The sequence below is a fragment of the Lipotes vexillifer genome, unplaced genomic scaffold (genome assembly GCF_000442215.2).
Source record: "Lipotes vexillifer unplaced genomic scaffold, Lipotes_vexillifer_v1.1 scaffold253, whole genome shotgun sequence".
NCBI classification, from domain to species: Eukaryota; Metazoa; Chordata; class Mammalia; order Artiodactyla; family Lipotidae; genus Lipotes; species Lipotes vexillifer.
The window spans coordinates 934,782-945,513 of record NW_006780322.1 but is presented as its reverse complement, the minus strand read 5'-3'; the positions used below and the strand labels follow the sequence as shown (position 1 = coordinate 945,513).

General features: G+C 37.4%; 1 protein-coding gene and 1 pseudogene across 1 annotated transcript in view; one reads left to right on the top strand and one right to left on the bottom strand.

Annotated features, from left to right (window-relative positions):
- LOC103073930 (dnaJ homolog subfamily A member 1 pseudogene) overlaps positions 1-8,696 on the top strand; it is a 9,067-nt pseudogene extending 371 nt beyond the window's left edge.
- Positions 1-10,732, bottom strand: part of EXOC6B (exocyst complex component 6B) — a 688,324-nt gene that overhangs the window by 567,572 nt on the left and 110,020 nt on the right. The gene's annotated exons all lie outside the window — the stretch shown is intronic.

Below are 10,732 nucleotides of genomic sequence, written 5' to 3'. Positions count from 1 at the left end.
CAAAGCAAAAAAAAAAAAAAAAAAGCCGAGAATTAACATGAACAAACCTCTTTTTTAAGCCTCAGCTCTACCATAATGCCACTCAATAAATATTGTTAAAAAAGAAAAAATACATCAATATTATCTTTAAGCCATCAAGTTTTGAGGTAGTTTGTTAAGAGCAATAGATAGCTGATACACCTGGTAAGAGCCCCCTGTCAAATATATCATGTGGCAAATATAAGGATGATCAAAGCAGATCTGACAGAAAATAACACCCCAAATTTGAAATTATAAAAATGACTATTTGAAAGGGGGATTTAAATGCATTATTAACAATGACTCTCTCCCTAAATATACATCCTGCCCAGAGACAGTAGCTAATAAGAGTAGTACATATGTATACCACTTATAAATAAATAACATATACATATATAAGGTATATATACACAAAAATGTTTTACTGAAGGCAGTCCACAATCAAAAAAGTTTAGAACCATATGTGTATTACTACTGAAATTAATATACATATATAATTTATAAATACAAATATACAGCTACTGGGTGTAAATGTTCGATTTCTTTTGAAGATAAGGGTGTCAAATTATTTGGAAAAGTTTTAGTGAGCTGTCATGCACTAGTACATGTAGTAAAAGTTTAAAAAAGAGCGTCATCAAGCTATTTAGTCCACCTCTATTTCCAGACATTACAAGCTCCAAACTATCCCAGGAAGTAAGAATCTCCATAGTTCTAATATTCTGCTTTTACTAATACAATGCATTTTTACTTTACAATATAATGTACCCTCCTCCCCATCCCACAATATTTTACTTACTATGCTACTTACTACACTTAGATTACCATCCAACTATCAAATTCCTTAGCATCGCAGATTTCTATCTTGGATGAACAGTGATATCTTCCAATAAGACAGGAAATATGGGAGAAAAGCACTGGATGGTTTGGTGACACGGAGAGGGATTACAGTGGTATAGCCAATGAAAGGGAGAACTGAGCATGTCAAGTGTGAAGTGGAAGGAGTCAGTGAAAGGGAAAGGTTGAAGAAAAAAGGAAGGAAGAGAAAGATGGAACATTTGACAGAACAAAGAAATAAGACTGAGCACAAGTGGAAGAAACAGTCTTAAACAGGAGGAAGAGCCTCTTCCTCTGAAACTGGAATTGAAGCAATAAAGAATGGTGGAAACATATAATTAAGCAGTAAGAGTGCTGAAAGCCAAGCAAGTTTCTGCTTAAAAGCCCTGTTTCTCTAGGACATCGGTTAAGGTACAGAAAAAAGGAGCATTTTCTCTATGAAGAAAAAGGTGAATCTTCACCGAAGTATTATAAAATGCCTTTTTATGTCTACTGAATATGACCAATTTTAAGTGTAAGTCATACTGAATATGCCATTTTAAGTTTACTCATATTATGCTATCACTAGCTATTTCAAGTCAAAATTTATTTTCATTGTTATTTTGCCCTTCTCTATTTCTTCTGTAGTACCTATACAACAGAAGTAAGAAGAAAAAAAAAGTAACAAAAGCACACGAGAAATCATAGGCAAACCAAAGTTTGGAAATACAACCTTATCCAACTTTCACAGTATACAATATAGGTCAATGTATTCTCAGACACCTATCTACTATCTAAACTGCGCAAGTCAGAAAAATTTACCAACATCTTGAATCTACCTGTCAATGTGTTAGTAAATAATAGCATCCATTTTCACTAATGATGTAAAATTGAACTGTGAGACTATTATAATTTTATTCAAGCTTTTCCACTATGTATTCTTCACAAACCAAGATGAAACTAGAAAAGGAGCATCTCAGAATACACTACTGAATCTAATACTCATACTGGATCTTAATAGTCCAGATGGCTCCCACAAGGATATATTTCACAGAGTACTCAAATCCTCTGACATTTTATGAAAAATCTGTGTCCACACAATAATTTTTCTGAGGAGAGGGTTCATGACTTTCATTGGATTCTCAAAAGGTTTATGTCCCTAAAATGTTTAGGAACAACTGCTATAGATATCTCTCCTCTCCACTGTTAAAAGACCAACTCTGCTTTAAAGACTTACCAAGAAAGACAAACATAACACATGCCCAGATAGACCACAGCCTCTTCATCAGGGCAGCTAAGAGATTCATATGAGGAGAGCTGAGGAGAGCTGAAGTCATTCTGTTGGAAAGTAGGCCGTACTATTTTTTGACATTTGCTTATTTTCTTATATGGGAAGTAAGGGAAAGGTACAAATTAATAACAGACTTCAGCCTAAGTCAAAAAATAAGATTATAGTACCGAAAAAAAGATACTCCTTATTCTTAAATTCTTTGACACCAGAATAAAATCACCATACTCAAGGGCACAACCCTCAAAAGAAGATTAAGACCACCACGGTTCAAGCCAGCAAGTAATTACACTAAAAACAAAACCTAAGGTAAAAATATAGCTTTCTATTTGTCTTGTTAGTTACAAAGACTACAAAAATACACACACACACACACACACACACACACACACACACACAGAGAGACTAGAAATACTTTCAGAGAATAAGGGCTACTCCGGTTGTTGCTTCTGAACAAATTTCTTAAGGAAACTAAAGAAGAGAAAAACCTATCTATAAAATTCAAGAACTACAATCTATTTCTTATTAAATTAAAAAGCTATTGTGTGAATTCCGGTTTTGCTTTTTGCCTTTTTTTCTTCCTTGGAAAGAGATCGCAAGTTCCTCAACACATATATAAAAGATTTCGTTTGTTCAATCAGTACTGGAGCACAAATCATAAGCTTTTAATTCACTGGTTACAGGGTTTCAGTTTTAGAAGATGAAAAAGTCCTGAAGATGGATGGTGGTGATGATTGTACAACAGTGTGAATGTACTGATTAATGCCACAAAACTGTACATTTTAAAATGATTTAAGAAGGTAAATTTTATGTTATGACTATTTTACCAGGGAAAAAAAAGCACTGGTATACAGAAGTGAGAAAGTTTCACTGGAGGAGAATCAAGATAATCTTATACCTAAGTGAAAAAATTTCACCTGGTACTTCAAAGATAATTTGCATCTCGAGATATCAAAATTGAAAATAACAGTTACAGGTTTCATCAGCAAATTAAGAGCCTAAGAAGACCAGGAAAATATTAAAACTCTTACAATATCCATGGAAATTCTCTGTCCTTAAATGCATAAGTGCCCTGCCAAAGGAAAAAAAAGTGTATGTATGTATAATATAACAAAAATTTGCTGAATGCCTAGTTTGTACAAAGCAGTGTGCTAGGTTCTATGCGAACAAAAAGATGAAGCCAATTCAGGCATATGCCCTCGAGAAAATGCCAGTAAATGATTATCATCTTAGTTCCACTTCCTGAACTCTATCCTAGCTATAGGTTCCCCTCCTCCAAACAAGTGTCCCAGATCCCTTTTATTACCTAGTATTCTACAAGTGAGTCCTCTGTGATTTGTGCCACAGAATACATCTTAAGCATTGGCATTGCAAGACTTTAAAAATAAGGGCTCTTAAATTCCCTACTTCCTTCCCAATCTCATTAACATCTCAACTGGTATAGGGTGTAATCATCTCCCCTGACAGCCCACCCTGATTTGTAAAACAGAATTTTCTCAATTTTAAAAATTTCCAAATACTTAAACATTTATATAAAGATCCATTATCACTGTTCTGTTTTAATAGCTAACCACACTAGAGGCCTCAATGGTTGGCTGACTTCTGAGTTTAAGCAAACACACACGTGCAAGTAGGCACTACAACATGACAAGGCCTTTTCTTTCCCCCCAGACAACTGCCCCAATCTGCAGAGCATTTTCTCCTCTGCATGCACACACAAAGTAAAATTGAAAGCTGTTCTAAATTTGCTGTAGATGTGCAATTAGAAAATTATGTCAGGAAGGTAAAGTAGCCTGAACTTGTCAACAAAACAACTTTTTTGTAAGCTTTCAAAACAAATAAAATGTAGTCAGTTGAAAACTTCCTCTCACAGTATAAACTCTTGCCACTGCTTTGTTCAATAGCCTCTCACAAAGAACAAAGAAGAAAAGAGTCTATGAGTGAAAAATTCACCTCTAATGATCTAACCACTTCCCATACTTCCCAGTCCAGAGTTTTATTCCCTAGCCATCTTGGTGCAGTCATTTATCCATTCACCTCCTAATGAAGACAGAAAGAATTCATCCCAGTACAGTCAGGTTCAAAGGTCATAAAGCCTCTAAAGCTTAGAATCACATAGACCTAAAAAAGCAACAACTTAGGTGGTCATCTGTCACTATTCAATTGCAAAAATTTAATTTTTCTGCGTTTTTAGTTTGGGGTTCATTTCTCTGTTGAGATCCTAAACAAGAGGGAATAAGAGAAATGCCATATTCTCAATCAGTGAGATAATAATTAGCAATAATTAATCAACTGAAGTTTCTGGTAGTCCTCATTACCTGTTCAATGTGCTTCCCAACCTATACTTTTGATAAACTTCATGATCAATGGCCAAGGGGTTAGGAATAGAGAGATGGTTTGACTACAAAGGGGTAGCACAAAGGAATTTGGGGAGGTGATGGAATTGTTCTGTTTGTGGTGGTGTTTACGTGAATCTATGCATGTTTAAAAACTTATGGACACCAAAAAAAAAGATATATTGTATGTAATTAATTTTAAAGCTACTCTAGGGTTACTTGCTAAAACTTTTTAGCAGGGAGATATAGTAGGATGTGAGAAAATAGATTCCTCTTGTTCTAGAACATCCTTAGGTCCACATCTCTGGCCCTCCTGAATATATTTGAATATTTCTTTTTCTTCCTTTCTTTTTATTTCCTCACATACCAGTTCCCTTACCATTATTTTGATGGAGTTTTTTTGCTCAGTAAAGAAAACATCTGGCAGAGGACAAGAATAAAGCACTCACTGAGAGCACAACAATCCTAGGAATTCTCAACTGGATTTCTCCAGGGCCAGTAAGAACTATCCCCCAGGTCAAAGGGCACACCACGGGGATTCGGGGAGGGCTCTAAATCCAAACCTCAAACTTGGCTCCACTACACTCTGCACACGTGGCAGGCGTCTAGAATTGTCAAAAGGAAAGTACAGCATACCAGTAAACTGACTTGTTCATACAAAGAAGTATCAGCACAGGAGATGAGAAAATACACTGAGCTCAGAGTATAGCTCAATCTAGTAACTGAGAAACACGATCACAACATGCAGAGTGAAGTTACTTCAAGAGACTGTAGAAAGACTAAGAACCCAAATTACAATTTCCATCAACAAAATAAAGATATCCATTTAAGTCTCACTAATTTCTATGGTCTAAATTGCCCATTTAAGCAGATGTAAGGTTTGTTTTCTCACTGACATTAAAGCAATTATTGCAATATAGTACAAAAAACAAAACAAACAAACAAAAACCCTGCATTTCTTAACACTGAAGCCTGAAAAGAATAAGGAAAACCTTCAGGTTAAAAAAATTTTTTTCCCTCTAAAAGTAGTGGCTCATGCTTTCCCAAATCAGTTTGTTTAAAACTACTCATGAAAAAAATGTAGTTTGCAATCATTTAATAAGAAGATGGAGAGGCAGAAAGACAGCTGGTATTAAGCTATCAATACCCAAGCTACCCCAACTGAAGACTAATTGCCTGATAAAATCACATAGATCTCAAACAAAAACATCCAAAAATGCCATATTTATTAAGTGCCTACTGTGTGTCTAAGTACTTTACATACATGATCTTATTTGACACATTAATAAAAGAGGAAAATAAGGTTTAGATTAAGTGTTTTGCCCATTATAAGTGAGAAGTTTCAACCCAGCTTTCTTGACTCCAAACCTACGCTCTTTAATATTGAAGACACTACAAAAGAAATTTTCTACAAGAAAGACTTGACTAGGAATGGATATGAGCTAATTTTCTCTAAAAATTATTACAAAGAGAGTTGACTGCTGCTCTGTATTCTCTATTACCACTATAACTGCATGACAAAGATAAGGTAAGGCACTACCTCTCCTAGTCTGCAATTAGTGCAAGCCAAGTTGATAATAAGTAAATGCCTATGGTCCTTGAGAGAGTCAGCAATGAATCCAGTCTCCTTTCTCCCATTTAAGGGTCTACATTCTTATACCACTATCTCGAAGTGTTCTTATAACCAATATAATCAAACTCAACCTTTTTAAAGTAAAAGTAGCTTTGATTGGTGCTAATGCCTCTTTGATTATAACATTTTATAACTCATAATTCTCCTACTTATAAAATGTTACAGTAATTTTTATAGTCAATTACATGAGACCAATTTTCTTGGGTATTAATGATCCCTGCTAGCCCAATGAAAGCATTAAAAAATAAAAGACAGTTGAAATGACCAAATGACCAGATCTCTATGAGATCTATTTTATAAAATGATATTAAACAGATCTAAACTTGGGGTAAAGAAGCACGAAATGTGAGAAAGCATTCACCAAATTTAAGATGCAGTTCAAACAGTAGAATAAATTACTATCTGTAGGCAGGGCCCAAGGATTAATCACATTTAAGTAAAAATATGCAAGACTTAACAACCATTTTAAAACATGTCTTTAGTGTCCTTTTGCTTTGTACATTCACTGTGTTAATATAAGATTAGATATTAGAATCTAATTAGAATTAATAGTGAAAGCATATCAGAACATCAAGAAAATCTGAGATCTGGGAATAACCAGAACTGATGAGTTCTTATCCTTGAATTTAAACCCTTTAAAAATGTCAAACTTGGGGCCTCCCTGGTGGCGCAGTGGTTGAGAGTCCGCCTGCCGATGCAGGGGATGCGGGTTCGTGCCCCGGTCCGGGAGGATCCCACGTGCCGCGGAGCGGCTGGGCCCGTGAGCCACGGCCGCTGAGCTTGCGCGTCCGGCAACGGGAAAGGCCACGACAGTGAGAGGCCCACATATCGCAAAAAAAAAAAAAAAAAAAAGTCAAACTTGGAACTGTTCCTTAGACCAAAGAACCATTATCCACACAGCTAAACATACACATAATAGAGAGCAAATACCACGATTCTCAAACTTTATTATGGTTTCAGATCTTATATCATGGTTGACTTTTTAAAATAAAGATTCCCAGTTGGGGTGGTCAGCATGTAAGGCTGCTCAAGATGAAGCTGAATTCTCAGGTCTTACAAGCAGGATTTCTAGAACTAAGAGAGAGGGAAACAGAGGAAGAGAAAGAGAGAGAGAGAGAGAAATAAATAGAGAAAAAATAAGAGAAGAAAAAGGAAAGGAAATGGAGGGGGGGACCCCAACCATATAAAGAGATGCAAGTAAAAGAGAAGCAAGTCTTTGTTTTAAAATATATATTCCATATTTCAATCGTGCAGTTGTTATATCTGACTTGAGAAAACATCATCCATACACAAGCAGAGTAAGATAGTACGCTCCTAGAAAAGGCGGAGGAGGGGTGGCTGCCCGAGCTGCGCACCGCAACGCGCTCCTTCCCGCTCCCCCACGCCGGCACTGGCCCACTGACCCACTCATCTCACCGGCTGTAGAAAACGGTGAAAGAAACCACTTATGACGTTTGGGGGGTCAAACCCAACGCCACCCAAGAAGAACTGAAAAAGGCTTACAGGAAACTGGCCTTGAAGTACCACCCTGATAAGAATCCAAATGTAGGAGAGAAGTTTAAACAGATTTCTCAAGCTTTCGAAGTGCTCTCTGATGCAAAGGGAATTATATGACAAAGGAGGAGAGCAGGCAATTAAAGAAGGTGGAGCAGGTGGTGGTTTGGACTCCCCCATGGACATCTTTAATATGTTTTTTGGAGGAAGAGGCAGGATGCAAAGAGAAAAGAGAGGTAAAAATGTTGTGCATCAACTCACAGTAACCTTAGAAGATTTATGGTGCAAAAAGAAAACTAGATCTGCAAAAGAATGTGATTTGTGACAAATGTGAAGGCCGAGATGCTAAGAAAGGAGCAGTAAAGTGCTGTCCCGATTGCCGAGGTACTGGAATGCAAATAAGAATTCATCAAATAGGACCTGGAATGGTTCAGCAAATTCAGTCTGTCTGCATGGAGGGCCAGGGCCATGGGGAGCAGATCAGTCCTAAAGATAGATGTAAAAGCTGCAATGGAAGGAAGATAGTTTGAGAGAAGAAAATTCTAGAAGTTCATATTAGCAAAGGCATGAAAGATGGCCAGAAGATAACATTCCATGGTAAAGGAGACACCAAGAACCAGGACTGGAGCCAGGAGATATTATCATCATTTTAGATCAGAAGGACCATGCTGTTTTTACTCGACGAGGAGACCTTTTCATGTGTATGGACATACAGCTGGTTGAGGCATTGTGTGGCTTCCAAAAGCCAATATCTACTCTTGACAACCGCACCACAGTCATCACTTCTCATCCAGGTCAGATTGTCGAGCGTGGAGATATCAAGTGTGTGCTAAATGAAGGCATGCCAATTTATCATAGACCACATTAAAAGGGTCGCATAATCAATGAATTTAAGGTAAACTTTCCTGAGAATGGCTTTCTCTCCCCTGATAAACTCTCTTTGCTGGAAAAACTCCAACCTGAGAGGAAGGAAGTGGAAGAGACTGATGAAATGGACCAGGCAGAACTAGTGGACTTTGATCCAAATCGGGAAAGACAGCGTCATTACAATGGAGAAGCATATGAGGATGATGATCATCCTCCTCAGGGTGGTGTTCAGTGTCAGACCTCCTAATGGGGCCAGTGAATAACACTCATTGCTGGCATTTTATTTGCAGTAGTGATTGAGTGAAGAACTATAATCATAATATGCTCACTACTTGGTATTGTTTGTTTTAATATTCAACTATTGTAGTGTTTTAAAAGTTAAATGAAGAATAAACTCAAATATAAAAGCGCTGACTTTGCCCTGTATGTATGATGACTTCAGTGTGCAAGCTAAGTTTAATACTTGTAAAAACTACTTTAAAAAATTACCCCTAGCATTTGTTAGGCCATACTTTGTAACTGATTTCAGCTATGTACATGGAATAGCTTAGACTGAAATGCCAGGTATACGTATTGACTTCAGTGTATGACCCTTAATTGTCCAGCTATGAAGTTAAAACTGTATTTAACTGGCAGTCAAAGAATTTGTAGAAAAGTGTTGGTCTGTATAGTGGTATTAAGTGGGATTCATTGTGATGCTTCTGCATTTATTCTATTGCCTCAACTGTTACTTGAAGATGGCATGCTATATAATTCAATTTAGCCTGTGGTATCAGTGATAGAAATGATACCTTTCTAAAGAAGGGGTTTATCATATAACATGCTGCTTCTTGAGGGCTTGCATTTGTAGAACTGCATTCCCTTCTGCGGGGCCATCTTTTTTTAATATATCTAGTTATTGGTCCTGGTTACTTTTTTTTTTTCCTTCTCTTTGGACCACAGTAAGCCTTAAGAGTAGTGACTTCTGGAGCAGGGTAACTTAGAGGCTAGAGTGATGAGACCTTTACATGAAGAAGTAATTTGCATGTATGAGTTAGGAAGGTGTTTTGCAGGTATATTACAGGCTTACTTTAAACCATTTAACTTATGCTCCAAAGAAACTGTAATTTAATGTTGGTAGTATAGCAAATTATGAATAGCTTTAATTGTATGTTTAAAGTCATATTCTCACAAGCTTAAATCTGGATATCAGAATTAAGCAATTCTTGAAATGTATGAATGTCTCCTTAATATACCGATTACAAAGCAAAAAAAAAAGAATACTAGTTCATTCAGACCTGTAGTGAGAGATCACTACGTATTAAACATAAACTTTAATAGTTCATTCCAATGAGATGAAAATACATCTTGCTTCCATTCATCATTTAGAAAGGCAGAGAGAGGCTGTGTCTGAACAGATCTAAACTTAATCTGATAATGGGAATTCCCTGGTGGTCCAGTGGTTAGGACTCCGTGCTTCTACTGCCAAGGGCCCGGGCAAGCTGTGCTGTGCGGCCAAAAATAAATAAGCAAATAAATAAAAGCTTGGGGCTTCCCTGGTGGCGCAGTGGTTAAGAATCTGCCTGCCAATGCAGGGGACACGGGTTCAAGCCCTGGTCTAGGAAGATCCGACATGCCGCAGAACAACTAAGCCCATGTGCCACAACTACTGAGCCTGCGCTCTAGAGCCCGCAAAGCACAACTGCTGAGCCCACGCACCACAACTACTGAAGCCCACATGCCTGGAGCCCTGCTCCACAACTAGAGAAGCCACTGCAATGAGAAGCCCGCTCACCACAACAAAGAGTAGCACCCGCTCACTCCAACTAGAGAAAGCCCGCACGCAGCAACAAAGACCCAACGTAGCCAAAAATAAATAAATAAATAAATTTTGAAAATAAAGGCTTTTTAAAAAATAATAATAAATAAACTTAATCTGATAATAAAGATAATAAAGTGGTTGTTCTTGGCCCCCTGTACGGTAATATTTAACAGCACTTAGGCTGTATATTTACATATTATATTTAAGGCATCATTTTAAATAACCTTTCATATCCTTGCATATTTCAGAGGCTAAATTATATAATAAAAACACAAACTGGTAGCATCTTATTTATGTCAATAAGATCAATTCATTTCCACCTGATAACTTAGATCGAAAGTGCTGGTCTCAAGTTCAAGTCAAAAGTGAGTTCAGGGGGCTTCCCTGGTGGCGCAGTGGTTGAGAGTCCGCCTGCCGATGCAGGGGACGCAGGTTCGTGCCCCGGTCCGGGAAGATCCCACATGCCGGGGAGCGGCTGGGCC